A 24,182-nucleotide genomic window follows, 5' to 3' on the forward strand; every position below is an offset into this window, starting at 1 on the left:
AATGCCACAGAAATAGTAATAATGTACGTGATATATGTACATAAGTAATAAATTTATACTTTAAAAACTATCACAAAAATAATGTGCTGCACGCTATAGCTTATTTTTGGCTGAATGTAGCACAGTTTATTGAATGCCACATTTTCAACGGTCGATTTGAAACCACCCAATTTATTCTTCGTTCAGTTATTCCAGTTACCATCGAGTGACGCTTGTTTCTGCAGTGCACAGCCCTGTGCTCGAAGATGCATCACTCAAACACCGACAGTTTTTGTTTATAAACATGTATAGATTGGCAAAGTTTGACAGGCTTTAAACGCCATCGCCGTTCCATATCATACACCTGCATCGAAACAGCGTAGTCTATGTTTAAAATATTTTGCATGTTCCTATCTGGTCCTAAAATCATAGCGAAGAAAATTCAAATTTTGTGTATTAAAAGTGCCCTGATTCAGAATGATGAGTGCGTAATGTAAACGATGACACGTGGAAGCATGGCTTAAGGTAATGAACACACAATGCTTATTATATTATTTTACTATACCTAGGGCCGACTCCGAATTGTGACATCTTTTTCGAGGACCATTGTTTTAAAATGCAATAAACTTTGATTTCTCGTTTAAAATGCTTTGTCGTTGATGTTAAACTGCAACGTTTAATTGCATAAGTTGATATGCAATACGATGTCCACATATTAGTAACGTGAGATGAATATTTAGATATCACCCCAGGAATATCACCGAGGGAGGTTTATGAGCGTTTTGAGTTTGGTCTAGGCTTCATCTGAAGGTCAACTGATAAAGATCGTTTCATTTCGAAGGTAAATAAAGCAATTGTCATCACATAATATTACCAGTTAAAAACTGATCATTGTTATTTTAGGTGTAAATCCTGACAACAAAATTATATCCACTTCTGATATTTCAAACAACAGTTGCCATAATTGTGTTATAATCTAGTCAAATGCTTCTTGATCGAGAGAACTATTCATTACGAATTTTCGGCATCGGTGAAATCAGAAGGAGGTCTCATGGAGATCTACACCGTGTCCAATAAGTTCTCATACAAAATCAAACTGAATTCATTTCACATCTGTAATTGGAATTTTCAAAGTAAATTTATTTATTGAAAGGCCATCTAATACTGATCAAATACAGCATATGTTTTGGAACTAACTGTCCTTTATCCTTCTCTGCTGATCGCTTATGTGTCGTAAGTCCATTTCATGGATATTTCGTCTCATTTCAACGAGTAATGGTTTTAAGTTTAAACAAAGTCCAGTTCCTGTTGTCACCATTGCTAGTGCCAACTATGACCAGAAGAGAAAAAATATGAGGTTCTGTTTTGGTGAAGTACGGAGCCGTTTTATTTTGAGGAAAATAAAACCAAAAATGTCCATTTACCTGGTTCAATGAGTTTTGCTGTGTTAAAGAAGCCTGGCTGCATCTTTTCTTGTTGATTCATACTATTCTCACTTCTATAACATGCTATATCCTTGATGTGGCAAATTTGGTGCAAAAATTACGTTCTATGATGTTTATATATAATAGAACAGTCATTTTCAAAGAAATTAGCCCAAGTTGAGCTTACTTACAAATTTCTTACCACATCATCACTAAAATTGTATTGGTTTAGCCTTAGTATATCCACTTGGTACAATACTTGGGATAAACACTCAAAATTTAACATCATGGACTTTATTTAGCTGCCGTAGAATTAAAAACTTGCCTAACATTATTCTTGCATGCCGGAGCAAACGGATTTCAGAAAACGGAAGTGTACGGCTAGGCTTATAAAAACAAACAGAAAATATCGTTATTCTAAACCGTATGCTTTATTTATTTAGTATTATGTGGCCCTTCAATACATGTATTTAATTAGAAAATAAGAATCACAGATGTGAAATAAAATTATATTTTCTAAATTTGTATTTTGTATGAGAGCTTATTGGACACGGTGTAAGTAGGGAATCCTAACTATCTACTACCCATGGTTGCTCTAGAGCACCATCAGTTTTCGACGAACTCGAGACAAACGGAAGTAGAAGAATATAAAACAATTGTTTATAGAATATGATTGTAATCTCATTAGGCAAACCCAACTGCCAAGTACTTGTTTCAATAGTGGAACTATTGATAAAAATCAAAACACTATTGACTTACAACTAATTTTTTTTGTTGATTTCGAAAAATTTGGACAATTGTAATAACTTTTGTTCACGATTTTCTTTTTTCGAAAACGCTTTCCAAGCAGAGAAGTAGTCGTTCAAAGTCGCGGGAGGAAAGGGTTAATGAGAGCAATGATGGATCTTAGGGAGGATTTTACATAGCATTTGAGGAGGTTCCAGGGGATTTTGAAAGGTTTTACATGGTTTTTTTAACTTACAAAGGTGTTTTATAAGGTTACCGGGGGATTCTAGGCCACCCCAGAGGGGTCTTAGTGATGCTTCAAGAAGTTTCAGGTACAATTGAGGAATTTCAGGGAAACTAAAAGGATTTCAAAAATTATCAGGGGGTGCAGGAGGATTCAAGAGTGTTAGAACGGGTTTCAGGGAGTCTCAGGGGGTTTCTAGTATGACAATGAATGGAGCTCCTTGAATCTCTTTGAAATATCCCTAAAACTTTTTGAACCAACTTTGAAAGACTTTTAAACTTTCTAAAACAAATATAAAGCCCCGTAAAGCCTTCTTCTTTTAGCTTCCCATCAAACCTCAAGAAACCTCTGGCAGGGATGCCATATATATTTTTTTTTAAATAAAAAAATAACTACGCTAGCCCAAAAAACTGTTTTTCATACAAATCGCAATGCTCGGAAGCATTAAAAAGCACTAGCACAAAATACCCTTTTTTATGATTATTTATATAATCTATGCACATTTTAATTTCATGCATCCCCTGCCCATGGCATAGAATGAGGTACACTAGTACGTACCTTCATGAAGGTAACATTCCGAATACCTAAAAGTGGCAGATGGAGAACTTATGGTGAGGTTTATGGAAGGATTTAGAATTGAGGGTCCATTATAAGTTGCCGTTAGCCGATATCCAAGTTTCCGGGTCCGTTAGAGCTATGCTCAGAAGAGAATCAGGTGTCAGCCGCTCTTCGAGGGGGGTGAGGGGTATTGGAAGGGCAACCGACGAAAAATTGCAAGTGCCAGGGCTGGGATCGAACACATGATCATCCACTTATGAACTGAACGTGTAACCACTACGCTACGGGCCCCGACAAATTTGAAGTATAAGGGTGGAGGAACTACTCTGAGTATTAGACATTGAATCTATAAACACAGCTAGTGATAATTTGATGCACTACAAACTCCTAAAAACTCCTTGAAAGCCTTCCAAAACCCCTGAAGTCCAAAACCCGCCTGATATTCGCCGACGAAAGACTCCTCAATCGGCCTCAGTATCGCGTCCCTCGACACGGGACGTTCACTTTCCACTATTTACCTAGTTTAACATTGATCCGCGGGAACGAGGTGAAGACGCACACTAACTCGAGTCGCTCACGTAGGGGAAAGTGGGGTAATATGCCATTTTTCAAACTTTCATCGTTTTCAATGATAAATAGCTTCATTTACTAGGCTTTCAAAGTGTTAACAGCAACTAGACAATATTTGCTCTATACTGCAGCAAAAATATTCACTAAACTGATGCATTTTCATCGATTTATAGCTATTTCAAAAACTGGTTCGTGAAACGGAAGTGGTGCAAAAAGGCCACCTGCCATGGGGTAAGATGCCACTTCATGAAAACGTTCAAAAATTACGTCCATCATTTTTCGGGCATTTCTGACTCCCTTTGCTCCTCTGGTCCGCTATTTTCGTATGCTCAATACATGGAGTGTCACCCCTCTCCCCGCTAAACAATGGTCGTCAATGACCCCTAACATGGAAAGCTTAGACATCAATAACTATGCGCCTCCATGTGTGTCTTAATCTGCTTGGGAACACTTGCCTGGTAATAAAATCACCAGAAAACCTTAATTACAAGCACGAAAAACCGGAAGTAGCCAATTTTCATTGGGAAATCAAAAGATTTTTCGTGGGTTTAGTGGCCTAGCTTCTAGAAGAATGTTCGATGCAAACATATCTTGACACCATTCACCTATAGTAATGAACAAGTCCCAATCAGGAATGATTTTATGAGTTGGGCCATTTTACCCCATCTTGGCATTTTGGGCTTTGTTCCCCTATAAACAACTGTCATTGTAACCTTCCTAATGCATCATGTTTTGAACAGCTCACTGACGTAGTGTACGGTTTGGGTAAAAAATGACCGTAATGCATAAGGAGAGTTGATGCTTTGCAAATAATCATGCCGAAAAAAGCAACACTAAATGAAAGTCAAGGGATCTATTCTACACTACTGGCTGCGCTAGCGCCAGCACTAGAATGGAAAAAATTGTACATTAAAATTTTCAATTGATTTCATGAAGAGTTCAAATAATAATTGAAAACTTCAACAAACAGTCATCCTCTACCTCAGTTTACCATGAAAAATCCTACAGGTATTCCACCTTAAAACCATCATCTATACACCGCATACATTCGAGACTCAAGAACCAAATGATCAGCCCATCAGTTCCATAAACTCAAGACCCGCCAAAGCACTTTCCAGCACTTGGTCCACCCAAGTTGACCCCAATATTGATGGTAGATGACGACGCCAGGAGGACAAGTGTTGGCACAGCACGCGCGCGCTCGAATTCTTTACTTTTCCAGCATTTAAGGTACCCCGGGGCAAGTGAGAATCGGGGGCAAGTGAGACCTATAGCTGGTATTTTTTTTATTATTTATTTTTAAGACTAACATTCTTCATGGAAAACATAGGTATCACACCTACGGATACTTTGAATACAAGAAATGGTATTGTTTCAACCATAAAGAGACCATATACGTTATTGTTGTTCATATGTAATTTTCAATTCACTAGGTAAGATTGACGTGCTCTACTACACTCGTCGTTTAAAAATAGATTTGTTATTCTACAAATATTTTTTTGGTTTCAGGATAGTATTTGGAATTCATGCAAATGATTTCAAGCGAAAAAGCTGTATTTTATTTTTATTTATTACCTTTAGTTTACTGCTCTCACTTGCCCCAGTGCATTTCGCTATCTGGGACAAGTGGGACCTATGAGAATAAACAAAGACAATTTTATGGGTTTATCTCGCCTTGCCCAACCTAAGATGAAATTAGCACGAAAGTCAATAAAAATTGACGCGTTAAGTAATCTACTGTTGAATTATAATTTACTACCTCTATTTAGATGATGAAATTCTTGTTGAAAATGGTAAAACCTTGGGTAAAACAAAAAAAATCTATAGCATGTATTTTTTATGCTTTTTTTCTAAATATTTTCCATTTTTTCACTTAACGCTGCATAATGCATTCTTCTGAGCATTCGGGAACCGTCCATGAAAAATAAAGTAGCGAAATGGCCTTTTCAAAATTCATGATTAAAAAAAAACCCAGATTAATCCACCTAGTGGTGATAGTGCCTTTCTCGTCGAACATGTACTCATGATCTTTCCTTGGTTGGGATACGACTGGGATGATTTTGCTTCAGAATGTTGGCTTCAGCCTTTTGGGGGAATCGAAAACACTAGTTTATGATTTTTTCCGACGTTTCGATCTGTATGGCGCCTTTTCAAGGGTTCAATCGGTCAAGGTTTCCTAGTCAAGATGGCCTAGCCTAACTTAAAAATGTCATACGGAAGTTTTGGTATTTATTGAGTCCGTTCGGTTTGAAACCGTCGTGATGTGGACAATCTCCTACCTATCGGGCGGTTTAGAATTCGGTCCTGTTTTTGGAATCTTCTACTATTGTTTGTTAAGCTAGTTTCTGTGCTAGGGCCATCATTCCGAAGCATGATCTTTCCGTCGACGTAATGCGAACTGTTCCTAAATCCTGAGAATACCTTATTTAGAAAAGCAATAATTTTAATAAAATTGGGAAATTTATTAATTGAACATATTCTGACGTTACGTTAAACGTATAGACTGGGCTGAAAAATATCAGAATTTTCAGTTGACTGCTTGAGCACCTTCACTATCACTGAAGACCGATCAACATCAAGACGATAATTACAAGCTAGGATATAACGTCTTTCACAATCACAGATGACTTTACGGCAGGCCAGCCCAACCTTTCGTGGCCGCGGGCCACAAGTGATACTCCATACCAGTCGACGGGCCAGACATTAAATTTCGACATCAAATTTCGAAAGCACGAATGCAACAGTGAAACTTTGTACATCCGATTACCCGTTCTCACGGCAAATCACAACACTGACATCATTTGGGTCATAAAATGTGAGCAAGAATTCTTGATTGTTTTGCAAAAATCACCCTGAACACTTTTTTTCTGAATTTTTTCCGAACTGCAGGTTGCAGCAAACAATTTGCTGAAATTCAGCAAACTTTCCTGATTCGTTCAGTAAACTCTGCTGTTCAGCAGCAACGTTTTTCTGAAATTTAGTAAATTTTGCTGAAATTCTGCTTCAAATTTGGCTGTACCTTTCAAGTTTAAAATTTTTAAATTTATGTATTAAAATTTTTTAATATTTGAAAACTTTTAACAAAACACTCTACCTATTTCAAGTTTATTTTTAATATTAAATTTTATTTAAATATGAAATATCTTCAAATATTTCAATCCTTGGGCCAAGTTTCATTCATCGATTCCGAGGGCCGTATGTTGGACAGCCCTGCTCTACGGTCTTCGACATAGTTTTGCTTCACACTTTAGGCTATATTTTATTATCATAGGTTACAAAATTCATGTAAAATTTGACAAAAAATGCAAGCAAGTGAAATTGCCCATACTAAATCCCATAAAAAAAATCCCAGTAGTTTTAGACGGAAAAGAGGATTGAAAAAACTTTCAGGGTTAATGCGATAATTTTCTCATATAACGTTGACCTATCCTACTGTATATTTTACACCTCAGTGATTTGATGAGATTGCTTTAGTACAGACAAACAGACATATCATTCGTAACATATTGCTATTATATTCATCGTTACGAAAAAAAATAATCGCCAAATGCTAATCAGGTTGCGTTTCACTGCGGCTTGATGTTGGTAGTAAGTAGACGTCAAACAAGCAACAACGATTAACCCAGCCAACCACATATCGTAAATCATTGTGTGGAAAAAATCGTATATTTTCATAAATTGAATCAGAATTGTATAATAGTATGTATATTTGTTGACAATGATTGCGTAAAATCGCATTTCATGCCAAATAAAATTTCAATTTCGATTTCGTTTCATATTGTCGGCTCCGATCATAAAAAGTGCGAGATACTATCGGCAGGATCGCACTGAATCGGATAAAATCGTGAAAAAAAAACATACATTCTTAGTGTCAAGCTGCAAGTTCGCTAGCATCGTATATATGATTTCTTTGAATCGTGGAAATCGTCGCTTCACATTGTATATGAATCTGCAAAATCGAGCTTGCTACCTAAAGGTATGATGAAAATCGGTGAAATCGTATACAACTATAACAATGTTGTATATTGATCGTTTGCGTCACACTTACGTCGTTTACGAAGTGAATGAAATCGTAGAAATCGTTTATTCATTTTTACAGTCGCATATGATTGTTACTGCACTTTTAATAGTCGAATCTTAATCTCGGAAATCGTAAATGGTTTTGTTTACATATTTGTGTGATGGAGAAAAAGAAAAAATGGTATTCATCAGAAATTTTGTATTTTTGTTGTTGTTGACACATTCCAACCATGGTAGCAAAAATTTCAACCAAATATATAGGTTTTCATACTAGCAGATGACTTACAATAAGTGATGTATAGATTCCAACAACGATGTGAATACCGGACCTCTTGCACGGCACCACTTTTGGTGCCACTCAATGCACAACAACAACGCTCCCGCCACAAGTCTCGCACCGTATCATGCTAATTTTTATTCGTTTCATGCCATTCACTTTGAACTCTCTATTTCCAACTTGGCAATATAGCCAATAGAGATAACGCGCAGTTCTCAATCCAAGGACCTAAGTTCGATTCCCACTGAATACCAATTGTTTTTTTTTATTTGAAAATCTTGAGTCGTATATTGGTACTCTCAATCGTAATAAGATCATGCATAATCTTATATTTAGATGGATAAAATCGGCGAAATCGTAGAAATTTTTCGAGAAATCGTAAATTATGTTGGATGGATTCGCAGTAATCGCATATATGTTTCGATATGGCCTCCACTTTAGTATGTATATGCCTGTTTCGTGCATTGAATACGATTTCTTTGGTGCTATATATGTGTGACTATTTTAGTTGAAATTTCGATATAGCAACCAAATTGCTGGCTGGGTAATACATATTTGTTTCAACCGTTGAAAACAAGGACGATGGAGAGTGAGTAGAGTAAGACGTCTGTATGTATGTGGCCTTAGTTCAGTCAAGATTTTGTTTTCTTACACATATTTATCGCTTGCATTGACATTGTTTTGCATCACTATCGGTAGCCTCTATTGTGGTCTGCGCCTATTTTCTTGCTAATCGTTCCTCATGGTTTAAAAAAAGACCGCGGTTCGATGTGTCGCATGCATAGGTTTGGTTCTTTTTGGCATTTGGCCACTTCCGGCTGGACACCCTAGATCGGTCCTGGAACACTATCGGTAGCCTTTATAAAGATCTTCGTTGTGGTCTGAGCCTATTTTCTGACTAATCGTTCATCACGTTATTTAAAAAGCCGCTGTTTAATGTGCCGCAGGCATGGGTTTTGATATCTACTACATTTGACCACTTCCAGCGGGACACCGGAACCGGTTCCGGAACTCTATCGGTTGATCCAAATATGATCTGAAACTATTCTCTTTTATTAACCGTTTATCAGGTTGCCTGAAGAGCTTGCGATTTGATGCGTCGCATGTAAGGGGTTGGTTAACTTTTATACTTGGCTACTTCCGTCGTGACATCTGGAACCGGTTCAGTAACACTACCGGTTCCGATATGGTCTGAGAATGTTTCCCTGCCCACTGTTCAGCAGGCTATCGAAAAAGCCGCTGTTTGTTGTATCGCATGCATGGGTTAGGTTCACTTTCATATTTAGCCACTTCCGGCGGAACATCCAGAACCGGTTCCGGAATACTACCGGTTCAGATATGGTCTGAGAATGTTTTCCTGCCTACTGTTTATCAGGTTATCGAAAAATCCGCTGTTTGATGTGTCGCATGAAGGGTTTGGTTCACTTTCATATTTGGCCACTTCCGGCGGGTCACCCGGAACCGGTTCCGGAACACTACCGGTTCAGATATGGCCCGAGACTATTTTCCTGTTTACCGTTCATCATGTTTTCGAAAGTGCCGTGGTTTGATGTGTCGCATGAATGGGTTTGTAGCGTTTTCATATCTGGCCCCTTCCTGGGGTACCGATCCGGAACACCTAAATGGCCATAACTCCGGAACGGCTGGACCGATCCGAACCATTTTCAATAGGAAACAATGGGACCAGATTCCGCGTCGAATGAACCGTTGGTCATTAAAATCGGTTGAGGTTTACTGCCAAAAAGTGATGTGAGTTTTTTTTGTACACACACATACACACACATACATACACACACACATACATACACACACACAGACATCACCTCAATTCGTCGAGCTGAGTTGATTGGTATATGTGACTCGACCCTCCGGGCCTTCTATCAAAAAGTCATTTTTGGAGTGAACATATAGCCTTTCCAGTACACTTAGTGTACGAGAAAGGCAAAACATTATTTAATGATCGTAAGATTATGTAAGGGAGAAGATATTACTGAAAATCTCGAAACCCCAGATTTACTATTGGTGATAATCATTAACTATATAATATAAGATCAAGTTTCTTTAGTCTCTTCACTTTACGGCGCTTTTTGTATAAAAAAAAATTATTTGAGAGTTGATTCAATTTCCCCCAGCGATTTGTTATGTGTTACGTAATTTATGCATGATACCATAAGCCTCTTCTTATTTTAATCTCTAAACATAGTCATTCATATAAGAGATTTATGATTTATGTTACCTTATTTGTTGCAATTTATATTAAGCCCTTTGAACAAAAACTCTGAATAAGTCCCACTTGCCCCGTGCAACGCAGTATATGAAGATCTACTACACTTTTTATTATATGCATAATATATGGAATATAAAAATTTAAAAACAGTTTCAATGCACGTTAATAAGTACAAATATACCAACAACGTCTTTTGGGTCCATTGGAATTATTAAAAAAATTTGTGTTCTGAAACTTTTGGCATGACAAAACCAAATTAGCATTTTTTTGGGTCCCACTTGCCCCGGGGTACCTTACTTAGCGATTTGCTTCGATATTGTCTTTTCTGATCCACTCGGCGCTGACGGACCAAACAACTCCTCCCGGCGGGGGAGCTACCTATTGCATTCCGTTTCGGGTTTTATTTTTTCTGCTCCGATAAATAAAGCAAAAATTATAAAATAAATATATAACAATAATCATAAATGTAGTCGGTCGGTCGGGTGGCATGGCGTCGCGGCGAGTGACGTAAGGCGGTGTGCCATCTCGCTCCCACCCGATACTTGCTTCACCAGCACCAGAGTATAAGAGGGTTAGTGAATGTGGCCCACACCAAGGGGGTGACGGTTTCTGAATTGTTCGAAGGTATGAGAGGGTGAAATTGTGTATGGCGCATGTACAACGGCGACGTACATGGTCGACACTGGCAAAAAGTGCAGTTTTTTGTTGGTTTGTTAGCAGGGTTGACCTGAATTTGTCAGTGGAAGTTTGTTGCTTTTGTTCAAATGTTTTTAAATTCTTTGAAATTTTGTTTGAATTAAATGAATGTTTGTATCAGAATTTTACTTTTCATGATTTCATAAAAAAATCTAATGGGCCGCTATTAGGCAAAAGAACTCGTTAATTATTAGAATATATTCAGGCGAAGTTTACTCTTTCCAATTGGAATTGGAATTATAAAATCTTACAAGAGTTCCACCCTGCAAGCACTGTCTATATTCCTCAAACCACTGCAAAAACCGATGATATACAAACTGGGTTGTATTTATGTGCGATTTGCACACGACAGCGCCGCCACCGTATTTGATATTTATATTGCTCACCCATCCGCCGCCGGTCACCACCCCATGTTCTCCGGCGGCGACAACAGCCACCCAACAACGTTCATCATCGTCACCCGTCGCCCATCAGTCAGCCAGGCAACCAACCAGTTCAAGTCAATCATTCGTCCGTCAGTCAGCTGAATAATACCTCCTCCCCAGGTTCACCGCCGCATTCATAGTTGCTCCATGGTGGGGTAGCATCATTGTAACCATCACAGTCATCGCTAATGTATAAATCTGGATGTTTCCAACTTTTCTTTCCTGGGTCATCAAGATCTAAGGATGCAAAACTTACGAGTCTATTGTTTCATGTTTAATTTCAAAGGTTATATCCATTCGCGAACTGCATCTGATAAGTCGCGTTGCCAATGAAACCTTTTTGATTATTTTAATTGAATTCATTCTCCTTAGGTGATCAACGGAAGGTGACCTAGGACTTTGTAGCAGGCATCTAAAATGGTGCTGCTTAGGTTCTCAATATCAGTTGGTTCTAGAGGTACGTTCTCCTTCATTTGGGAGATTTATGCAATAAATTTCCCGTGCTCGTTGAAGTACTGCTACCACCTTTCGATCACTTAATGTCAGTCAGACAAGGGAAAACCGTCCTAATAAATGCACATTTTGGCTCGCGGCACGAAGCCATTACGGCATCCACTGAGCTTCTGATAGAACTTCTATTCATTCATCCATTTATTTAGTATTACATCAAATTCAAGATAAAACTTAATCAACAATATTTCTCCATAATAGTATTCGTAGCTGCCGTTCTCCATCCTCGGTCACGCCCGATGCTCGTCAAGTCACGCTCCACCTGATCCGCCCATCGTGCTCTCTGCGCTCCAGGCCTTCTTGTGCCAACCGGATCTGTCGCGAACAACAACTTTGCAGGGTTGTTGTCCGGCATTCTTGCAACATGTTCTGTCCATCGTATCCTTCCAGCTTTGCCCACGTCTGCGAGCTCGTGTTTCATCCTTGTCCGACTCACACCGTTCTCCTGCACACCGCCGAAGATCGTCCTAGCACGCGTCGCTTGAAAACTACGAGTGCTTGCAGGTCCTCCTCGAGCATGGTCCATATCTCGTGTCCGTAGAGGACCACAACGGTGTCATTAGCGTTTTGTACATGGTCCAGTTGGTGCGGGGGTGAATCTTTTTAGATCGCAGCCTCTTCTGGAGCCCGTAGTAGGCCCGACTTCCACTGATAATGCGCCTTCGAATTTCACGACTCACGTTGTTGTCAGCCGTCAGCAAGGACCAAGGTAAACGAGCTCCTCCACCACCTCGAAGGTATCCTCGTCTATCGTAACATTACTACCCAGAAGGGTCCGGTCGTATTCGGTTCCGCCTACCAGCATGTACTTTGTTTTTGAGGCATTCAACACCAGTCCGACCTTTGCTGCTTCGCGTTTCAGGCGAGTATAGCTCTGCCACCGTTCTAAATGTTCTGGCGATGATGTCCATGTCGTCCGCAAAACACACAAATTGACCGAATTTTGTGAAAATCGCATTATGCGATTTACACAGTGTATTCTGTGTATCCTCGCCTTTGGCGTTTTCCAATCGATACCGATTTGGTTTTATTGTTGCTGTTCTTTGTTGTGCTGCTGTTGCGAAGAGTTTAATCTTACCTAGTTTGGGTAGTGGCTACGGTTAGGATAGCTCAGATCAATCTTCAGCATAAAAGAACAGCAACGATCAATCTTTGCAGACTTATGCAAAATGGTACAGCCCAAGTGGCCTTGGTACAAGAACCTTACTTTCGTAAGGGAAATTTCTATCTAGGAAACCTTGTGAACCCGGTGTTTGCCACTTTCAGTAAACATGAAATGGCAAACTCGCGTGTCATGCCTCGAGCCTGTGTGCTTGTCAACAACGCAATAGTTGCTACACTCATCTCTGAACTAACCACCAGAGATGTATGTGCTATCACAATTGATGTATCTGTTGAAAACCTCAACAGGAAATACGTCTATTGTTCTGTGTATTTACCACATGATGAACCATCCCCTACGGATGCTTTCAAACAAGTCATCGCATACTGCACTTCAAAAGGCCTTCCGCTAATTGTTGGCAGTGATGCTAATGCTCACCATATCATCTGGGGCAGCTCAGACATTAACTTGAGAGGCTCCAGTTTGATGGAGTACTTAAGTAGTACAGATCTTGCATTACTTAACATAGGCAACCGCCCAACCTTCATGGTATCTGCTAGAGAGGAAGTGTTAGATATAACGCTTTGCTCTAGCAGAATTAGTCACGAGCTGACCAATTGGCATGTGTCAGATGAAGAATCTTTATCTGACCATCGCTATATCTTTTTTGAACATTTAAATGTTACTTCGCAAACATTGCGTTTCAGGAATCCTCGGTCAACAAACTGGGATCTTTATACTGATTTGGTTGCAGCCAAATTTCATGGATATTCACCACCCATTGACACTCCAAGTGATTTAGATGATGCCGTTGATACTACAACGACCTTCATCATGGAAGCTTTTGAAGAAGCATGCCCTCTACGGTCTGTGAAGATCACAAGAGGAACCCCTTGGTGGAACTCTGATCTGGCGAAACTCAGGAAACAATGTAGAAAGAGTTGGAACAGACGACGTTCGGCTGGTTCGGAGGCTTTCAGGTCGGCTCGCAAGGCCTACAGGAAAACTCTCCGGTCTGCTGAACGATCCGGCTGGAAAAACCTTTGTACAAATGTTTCCAGCTTGAGTGAAGTCAGTCGGTTAAATAAAATCCTTGCGAAATCTAAGGATTTCCGGGTGAACGAACTTCGTTTGCCAAATGGCGATCTGACTTCCTCTGATGAGGAAGTTCTGGAATGCTTATTCAGCACACACTTCCCTGGATGTGTGGATATTACATCTTCGGATGATCCTGATGTCTTTTCTTGTAGTTATGATTCTTTAGCTTCGGCTCGGAGTATTGTAACTATAGAATCGATTGAGTGGGCTCTTAATAGCTTTGCTCCTTTCAAATCTCCTGGGGCAGATGGGATTTATCCTATTTTGCTTCAGAAGGGATTTGATTATTTCAAACATGTTTTGAAAAAACTACTTGTTTGCAGTTTTGCTACAGGGTATATTCCCAAATCCTGGAGGGATATTACTGTAAAGTTTATTCCGAAAGTGGGTCGTGCGTCGTATGAAGAAGCAAAGAGTTTCAGACCTATCAGTTTGACCTCTTTTCTTCTGAAATGCTTAGAACGCATTGTGGATCATCATATCCGTGATGTTCATCTGGCCAACGTGCCTCTTCATGTGAACCAACATGCCTACCAATCTGGTAAGTCCACTGTGACTCTTTTACACAAGGTTGTTTACGATACCGAGAAAGCATTCGCTCAAAAGCAATCTTGTTTGGGTGTTTTCTTAGATATCGAGGGTGCCTTTGACAACGTGCCTTTCGATGCCATATTGGAAGCCGCACGGAGTCATGGTATATCTCCAATGATTTCCAATTGGATTCACCAAATGCTCAAAAACCGATATCTCTTCTCGACATTGCGTCTAGCAGGGATTAGGAAATTGAGTGTTTGTGGATGCCCCCAAGGGGGAGTCTTATCACCGCTTTTGTGGAATCTCGTAGCAGATACGCTATTGAGGCAACTCAATAATAGCGGTTTTCCTACTTATGGTTTTGCCGACGACTACCTAACATTGTTAGTTGGTATGTGCATCAGCACCCTTTTCGACCTGATGCAAAACGCCCTTCAGGTTGTTGAGGGTTGGTGTCGCCAATATGGCCTTTCGGTTAATCCGAGTAAAACATCTATTGTTCTTTTCACGGAAAGGCGAAACCGTAATGGCGTTCGACCTTTACGTCTCTTTGATTCTGAAATCGATGTGACTGAACAGGTAAAGTACGTTGGAGTCATTCTTGATTCCAAGCTTTCCTGGACACCTCACATTGAGTTCAGAATCAAGAAAGCTTGTATGGCCTTCGGGCAATGCCGGCGTACTTTTGGTACAACTTGGGGTCTAAAACCCAAGTATATCAAATGGATTTACACAACTGTGGTTCGGCCAATATTGGCTTATGGATGTCTTGTGTGGTGGCAAAAGGGTGAAGTGAGAACGGTCCAATCAAAATTAGGCCATCTCCAAAGGATGTGCTTAATGGCGATGTCTGGAGCGTTCTCTTCAACTCCTACGGCAGCGCTAGAAGTTCTCTTTGACGTTGCCCCACTACACATTCATCTCAAACAAGAAGCCCTTTCTTGCACTTACCGGTTACGGGTACTCGGTCTACTAGAGGAAACTCCTGTGAACCGCAGTTCAACACACACCTCGTTGTTTCCACTTTTGGTGAATTGGGACAAAATTGTCCTTGCTCCAAGTGATCTTACAATTGCTTGTAATTTTCCATATAGGACATTTTCCACGAAATTCCCTTCCCGGGAAGAGTGGACATCTGGTTATCTGGAAAGAAGTATTTCAGACGGCATCGTATGTTACACTGATGGCTCCCTTCTCGAAGGTCGAGCAGGTGCTGGTGTTTATTCTCGTGAGCTAAGGCTGTATCAGTCTTATTCACTTGGTAGACACTGTACCGTTTTTCAGGCCGAAATCTTTGCTCTTATGTGCGGAGTGCAATCAGCACTTCAGCAGCACGTAATGGGCAAAGTAATATACTTCTGTTCAGATAGCCAGGCTGCTATTAAAGCACTTGCTTCGGCCAACTCCAGGTCGAAGATAGTTATCGCTTGTCGAACTCAAATCGAGGAGCTGAATTCAGCAAACGCTGTTCACCTTCTATGGGTACCTGGTCATTCTTCCATCGCTGGAAATGAATTGGCTGATGAGTTAGCTCGCTCTGGAGCATCACATGACTTCATTGGCCCTGAGCCAGCTATTCCGATATCGAAGTGTTGGATTAAGCTTCAGATTCACACCTGGGCTGTCACTCAACACAGACAATATTGGAATAGTTTGGAGTCATGTCGTCAAACCAAATTGTATAGTGCTGAGCTATCTCTACGGATGGCGAAGTATCTAACTAATCTGTCTAAGCAGAATTGCAGCATGCTGGTCAAAGCATTGACTGGCCACTGCCGACTCAGCTATCACATGGCGAATATTCAGCAAGCTGATTCATTTGCCTGTGATAGCTGTGAATCCGATTATGGAACTTCGTATCATTTGATATGTAACTGTCCAGTTTTCGCGCAACTGCGTTTCCGAGTATTCGGTAAACACTTATTAAGTGAAACTGACTTCAGAAACCTGAATCTTCTGGATATTCTGTTGTTCTTAACCCGCTGTGGTAAAGAGCTATAGGCTCTCTTTCGCTTTATGCGTTATTACAGTGCCCTTTTCAGGGCGCTGTTTGAACCCATTGTGGTACGCTTGTGCGTTAGTACCCTCTTCCAGGGTATTTTTCCTATTTCCCTACCTGTCCCTATCCCCATCCAAATCCTTTTTCCTTCCTTTTCCCTCAGGTAGATGATGAAGTAGGCTGTTATTTTGGCGATGGCATAAATGTCCCAAATGGAGGATAACGTGCCTCTGGAGCCGGCCTTCTGATACCTGATAGCATGTACTTTGTTTTTGAGGCATTCAACACCAGTCCGACCTTTGCTGCTTCGCGTTTCAGGCGAGTATAGCTCTGCCACCGTTCTAAATGTTCTGGCGATGATGTCCATGTCGTCCGCAAAACACACAAATTGACCGAATTTTGTGAAAATCGTTCCCCGATTGTTGCATCACACTCGTTGCATCACACCTTCCAGAGCGATGTTGAAGAGTAGGCGAACCTTGTCGCAGTCCTTGGCGAGATTCGAATGAACTGGATAGTTCACCCATTCACAGTTTTGCACACCATAGCTCTGCGTGTTCGATACTATCGTATGCAGCCTTGAAGTCTATGAACAAGTGATGCGTTGGGATCTGGTATTCACGGCATTTTTGGAGGATTTGCCTTACGGTGAAGATCTGGTTCGTTGTCGACCGGCCGTTGATGAACCCAGTTTGATAACTTCCCACTAACTCATTCGTTTTAGATGGCAGACGACGGAAGATGATCTGGGATAGCATTTTGTAGGCAGCATTCAAAATAGTGATCGCTCTGAAGTTCTCACATTCCAAATGGTCGCCTTTCTTGTGAATGGGGCAGATTACCTCTCCATTCACTCCTCCGGTAGCTGTTCGGTTTCCCGAATCCTGCCGCTGCAGACAGGTGGCCAACTTTTCTGGGCCCATCTTGATGAGTTCAGCTGCGATGCCATCCTTACCAGCTGCTTTGTTGGTTTTGAGCTGGTGAATAGCATCCTTAACTTCCCTCAGCGTGGGAGTTGGTTCATTTCCGTCCTCCGCTGCCCTGGTGCCGTCGTTACCTCCGTTGCCGTGGTCTCCCGTGTCTACGTTCTCCACGCCATTCAGGTGCTGATCGAAGTGCTGCTTCCACCTTTCGACCCCCTCACGTCCGTCCGTCAAGAGGTCTCTGTCCTTATCCCTGCACATTTCGGCTCGCGGCACGAAGCCGTTGCGGGATGCGTTGAGCTTCTGGTAGGACTTCCGTGTTGTTTTGGGAACCACACAGCAGTTGCATTTCTTTGCACTCCACTTCTTCCAGGCGGTGCTTTTTCTCCCGAAAAAGGCGGATCTGCTGTTTCCGCTTCTGTTTGTAACGTTCCATGTTCTGTCGGGTCCCTTCTTGCAGCATTACCGCCCACGCTGCGTTCTTCTCCTCGAAACCGTTCTGTACTCTTCGACGAACCATTTGTTCCGTCGATTCCGTTCCACGTACCCGATGCTGCTCTCGGCTGCGTCGTTGATGGCTGCTTTCACTGTACTCCAGCAGTCCTCTAGAGGGGCCTCATCGAGCTCGCCCTCGTCTGGCAACGCGGCCTCGAGATTCTGCGCGTATGCTGAGGCACATCCGGTTGCTTTAGTCGCTCAAGGATGTACCGTTGCGACCGCCGATTCCGTGCAGTATTGATGACGGAGAGTTTTTGACGTTGTTGGACCATCAGCAGGTAGTGGTCTGAGTCGTTCTTGTGGGCCACAAGAAATTCTGACGTCGATAATGTTGGAGAAGTGTCGTCCATCAATCAGAACGTGGTTGATTTGCAATTCCGTCTGCTGTGATGATGTATTTATTTTGTTATTAGTCAAAAGGGAAAATCCCCACTCCAATGACAATAATTTCATCTTACAACTAACATAAAGCTCTATGATGAAGATGATCCACGTATGGCCATACTCATGGCAGTGTTAGAATAGATGTGTCGTAGTCATTTTTCGTTCGTCAGCTGGTAGGCGCTGAACTTTCCAACTGCGCGTAAACTACGTCCTTGTCATCATCAGTGGCCACATCCGGATTGTGGGCTATGTACCCAAGCAACACACATGGTTACAAAACAGTGACTTACGCAGAAAAAAGAGGCTTGTTTAAAACAATAAAACGCATGGTTGATTTTCAAACTGAGCAATTGCTTATTCCAAAGTTATATTTCTTTGTTCTTGCTTAGAGTTTATCGATCAAAACAATCAATTCCCATCATTCCATATAACGAAAAAAACTTCATTTGTTTCAACAAAATGGGGACCATAAACATGGCCCGCATGCACTCACACATCTTTAAAATTCTTACCCCAACATCGCCACAACGAAGAAAGTGTTGCAAATCCATCATTCCAACTTCCAAGTGCAGTTTTGGCCGTGATGGATAACGCGCAGGTACTCAAGACAGCATCCTCAAAAAGTTGGTCGGTTTCGCCTTTTTGCCTTTTTTATTCGTTCTCGCTTCCATCCGCTTGCCGAGTGTCTAAAAATAGATTTCCGAGCTGCCGCAGGAGCTGCCGTCACCAACACAATCACATTGCGGTTTTGTTAGTTCCAAAAGTGCAGTCGTTTAAAACAATCTGTCATTTTATGTTGAAACTACTAAATCTCAGTTTGTTCTAACAAACTGTCAAAAATTTCGTCAAATGAAAATATTTGTATTATCAAATAATGGATAAAGTTCAGTTTAAACTAGAAATCAGTTTGTCGCTATAGCAAACTGAAAAATCGGTTGATTTCAACTAGAATTTAATTGTGTTTACAATTATTTTTTCTGCGTGCTGGAGCGTATGTAAGGGTTGCACAGAAGTTACTGTGACTCACTGCGCAACCCTTACATACGTTGCCAGCACTGTTTTGTAACCATATGTGTTGCTTCGTCGGGAAACGTGATATTCTCGGCCTTTGCAGTCTAATAGAGCAGCGACAACGATATTGTCTCTACATCCGACGGTTTCGGTAATATAGTTTACCTTTTTCAAGGATTCTAAAATTTTGAAAATTAATTTATAGTTTATGATTTCTGACTCACCCTATTACTTACAGAGGTAATGTTCTTTTGTACGTGTATAGTAATGCTCTACATCGGATAGTCTAGGTGTATGGTTTTCGAGATGGCGTCCGTTTCGGCTGTGGACATTATGACATCTTAGATATATTTTTGTCTGGTTTTAGCTATTTCCTACTTACTGCATGTGTCGCGAAATTTTTGCGAGCTACTGTATCGTGGGAGGCTTTTTGCTATAAAAATCTAGCTTTTTGGCTCGCGTTTTATGCTATAACCGCACTGTTTTATCGCCTACGCTTTTGACCTACACAGTTTGTGACAGTTTTCGCTAACTTTTGCTTGAGTATGTGTTAGTGGTGGACCATCTGGATTTATGTGTTGTTGTGTGAGTGTGTTAATGTGTATCATGTCTATTTCGTGTTCTGTTTATATTCCCTATTTCGTAAATTATTCCTGCGTAGATTGCACGTAGGCCTTCAGCAGCCTCGCTGCTCTATTAAACTACAAAGGCCGAGAATATCACGTTTCCCAGCTTAAGTTCCACAGTCGACAAGCAACCATTTCTGTGTTGCTTGGGTACGTTGATTATGCATAAGTTATGCATAAATCGTCCCTTCGTCGTCCGCTCCACAGTATTCCATGAACCTGCCATCAACCGATCACACACTTCTTTATATCACCCATTACGATGAAAGTTGTTCCCAGCTTACGTGTGTTGCCGCAACACTGATAGATGATAGGTTACCTGCAAACGTTCACACATAGAATCCTGTAACGCACCTCCTTCAACGTTACGATGCCGAAGCTGCGAGTTCCATCTACAAATGTTTCGCGGAAGAAGTCCTTGCCAAACGAGCAGAGGTAAGAGCTCTCACTGCTTAAACGACTCTGCACTGCATTGAAAAAACCTGAATGAGATCATGAATGGAGAGGTGGAGCTCGTCACCGCACTACTCCAACAATGCAAATTGCAGGTGGCAGGAGACACAGCTCACCTGACCATCAAACAGAAAACCAAATCTACCACATTCTTATCGACGGTAAATTCTTCTCAGATATGGAACCAATGTCCGCTCATACCGCAGTGTGAATATAGATTCGGATCACTACCTGCGCTCAAAACATTCGACGGCTATTACCACGCGTCGAAGACGTCGCGGCTCAACATCGGGCAGCTGCGTAACGTAGAAGCGGCTCAAGTGTCAAGAATACGCACAGCAGTTAGCAGTGGCCCTACCAACGAAAAAGAAAACTACCATATACGGAGGAGATGAACTGGTGAGATTATACTGGGTCTTCACCATAATTTGGAAGAAGGAAGTATTACCGGAGGAATGGATGGAAGATATCGTGTGTACCTTCTAAAAAAGGGCGACAAGTTGGATTGCAGGAACTAGCGTGCGATCACACTACTGAGCGCTGCCTACAAGATACTCTCTCAAATTTTATGCCGTCGTCTGTCACCGATTCGAGACCAGCTATAGCAGATTATGCACGAATATGGAATCCTGGATAAACTGATACCATTGAGTACCATTCGAGTATCAGAGACTCTCGAGTCCCTTCGAATCTCGCAGAGAGTTACGGCAAAGTGATGGTCTTGTTTGCTGTTTAACATTGCTTTAATAAGGAGAGCGGGGATAACACGAGTGGAACGATTTTCACGAAGTCCGTTCAGCTGCTTGGTTTTGTTGATGATGTTGATATTATAGCTCGTAAATTTGAGACGATGGCAGAAACGTACATCCAACTAAAGAAAAAGAATGAAGCCAGGCGAATCGGATTAGTCATTAATGTGTCGTGAAATGGGGAAGCCGTTTCTCGAACCAGCGGGGTCAGATCCTACTAGACTAGACTAGGATAGACGATGTCTACATTAACTGCGACCACCTCGCGATTTGCCATAGTATCCACTGACCACTACAAGAGCAGGCAGTAAGAGAAGGTAGGAGCGAACATACCAAGCATTCGCAGATGTAAGCCAATAATAATAATTGAGTTGTCCTCTATCTCTGCAAGATTGGGTCCTGATAGCTAATACTATAGGCTTTATCCGTTGGACACAAGCTCTTTAAAAAGGAGGGCAGCTGGTCAAGAAAACTTGCTGTTGGTAGGTCCGCAATTTTTTCTTTAGTTTACGAACGTTTCGGGAGACCGTGGAAGTAACGGAATCCCAATTCTTCACTCCCGCACACATTCTTTCAACAATGTTCTCCAGAGTGATATCTCTTCCGTATATCTCTTGCATCTCGACCTATGCTCCACCATCCTCCTTGTCGTTCGTCATCGGGGTGACCTCGCTTTGGTCAGTTTGGCCATATGGAACGGGGATCCATGTTCTTATATCGTGGCGCGGGAACAACAATTCTGCGATCTTCTGCATCAATTCGGGAGAGCGTTCTGGGGGCGCCGACGCGCTCTTCGTTTTGGCCATGACTACCCTGTAGCCATCATCCCCAGGGGTCGTGTGATCAAAACAGGCAAGTCTAAGTACTCACATGTCTCAAAGGCGATAAAGAGCGATATCATGTTCACGGGTCTGGGAGCCGACACAGTAATAATCGTACTCGTACTGCTGGATTGGCGATGTTGCTGCAGAAACGATTCGCAACGTCATCGTGGTCTTGGTGTGGCTTCTGAAACCAGGTTCCCGTCTGAAACCTGGGCTTCATTTCTACAGAGAAAGAACTATAGGGGCGATTCAAGATGCACCAGAGCCGTACCTGAAATACACTGAAACGCCCCTGATATCTTAAAACCATCCTGAAGTCTCCTTAAATTCCCCCTGATTCCGATAACGATAGACTTTTTTTCCTTGAAAAAGGCTACATAGCCGCAACGTCGCGGGCAGAATAAAATAAATCGTTTAATTCTTAAGACTGAGAGTGCCAAAATCCTCCGACCTCATTCCTCTTGGGACCCTCAGACCTCCGCACCTTAGACCTCCTGGGACCCCCTGAAACTCCCCGGAGACCTTTCGAAATGCCTTGGAGACCCCTGAACCCCCTCTTTAAGCTTATCTGAGCCTCTACTGAAACTCCCCTGAGACCTCCTTACATGCTCCTGAGACTCTCTGAATCGCCCCTAAAGCCTCCCCGAAATCCTCTGGATCTCCCTGGAATGGTCTCTGAGACCTTACACGCTGAGATCATCTGAAACGCTCATAAGACTCTCTGAAACTCCTCGGAGACCTCTTTAAATGCCCCTGAGATCCTCTGTAACTATCGCAAAACGAGTCTGGGACATCCTGAAACCCATTGAAACCAGCTGAAACGCTTCGGAGACTTCCTGGCACTGAGACTCCCAGGAACTTTCCGAGTATCCCATCAACTGCCTCTCAGAGTCCCTAGAACTTTTCTGAAACCCCCTGAGATGCCTGAAAACCCAACCTAACGTCCATGCATATTCTTCAATGGCCGTACCTGAAACCTTCTGAAATGCCCCTGAAATCCTAAAACTCTTCTGAAGCCTCCTAAAATGCCCCTGATTCCGATAACGATAGACCCTTTTTTCCTCGATAAAGGCCACATTCCATGGCCGAAACATCGGGCAGAATAAAATAAATCGTTCGATTTTTAAGACTAAGAGTGCCTAAAATTTCCGACCTTATTCCTCTTTGAACCCTTGAAAGTCCCCTCAGACCCTCGGATCTTAGACTCCCTGAAACACCCCTGAGACCCCCAGGACCCCCTCTTTAAGCATCTCTGAGTTTTACTGAAGTTCCCCTGAGACCCCCTGAAATCCCCTGGATCTTCCTTGAATCTCCTCACTTGTAAGACCTCAACCGCTTAGATCACCTGAAACGCTCATAAGACTGTCTGAAAATCCTCGGAGACCTCCTGATACGCCCCTGAGACCCTCTGGATCTCTCTTAAAACGTTTCTGGGAGTTTCTGAAACTCGCTGAAGCCCCTGGAACCGCCTCGAAATGTCCCTGGATCCTCCGGAGACCCCCTGGAACGCTTCGGAGACCTCCTGGCATTCCCTGAGATCCCAGGAATCTTTCGGGTACTTCATGAATAGCCCCTCAGAGCTCCTGAAACTCTTCTGAAACCCCTGAGATGCCCGGAGACTCATGCTTCCTCCGAAGACCCCTTAGAACTCTCCAAAACATCTTGAAATTCCCCGAGACTCATGCAAAATTCACTCTGAGAAACTCTATTGCTCCCCCTCAAGACCCACTCGCCTATTTGCCCCTTTCTCCCTAAGATTTTTCTAACTTTTTCAATTAGATCTGCATAAAAAGAATAATTATTGTACCTACTGTACAGCCACTTTTTCTTTTGGGGTCATTGATGATCTCTCCGCTCAATAGGCTATCAGAGCTTGTCTTGGACATATTTTAATATTTGTCGATTGCCAGTGAACAATTTTCATTAATTTGCAGGAGCCAAACTTGATCAGAACTGTGCATTTAGGTCACATCTTGTGTTTTTTTTTTATGTTATTCCATAATACATGTTCAGTTTTAAGTGAGTTTTGCACATTCTGGTTTAAGGTTTGGTTGCTTTAAGGAGAAACTTCAAAGAATACCAATATAGCTGCCACAATGGCCGACTTGGACCCCTACTCACGTTTTCAAGAGCAGCAATCCTAAAAATTCCTAAACATACCCATACCCGCTCGATTTGGAAAAGCGGCCTCTTTTTGCAAGTGAGCAAAGCCAGGATAATCAAGTGCGGCTTGGTTTGATGCTTCGTTCGTCAGATTTGTGCCTCTAAAGTTTGCAGGCAAAATTGCAATGGGATTTCTTGATGTTTCACCTTAAATGTTGTTAA

General features: G+C 41.8%; 1 protein-coding gene across 1 annotated transcript in view; it reads left to right on the forward strand.

The window, feature by feature from the left end:
- Positions 1 to 350: 350 nt before the first annotated feature.
- Positions 351 to 24,182, forward strand: part of LOC109432289 (single-stranded DNA-binding protein 3) — a 165,555-nt gene continuing 141,723 nt past the window's right edge. The window contains exon 1 of the mRNA XM_062855502.1: positions 351 to 504. The gene's annotated coding sequence lies outside the window, so the exon portion shown is untranslated. The remainder of the gene's footprint in view (positions 505 to 24,182) is intronic.

The sequence above is a fragment of the Aedes albopictus genome, chromosome 3 (genome assembly GCF_035046485.1).
Source record: "Aedes albopictus strain Foshan chromosome 3, AalbF5, whole genome shotgun sequence".
Taxonomy (NCBI): Eukaryota; Metazoa; Arthropoda; class Insecta; order Diptera; family Culicidae; genus Aedes; species Aedes albopictus.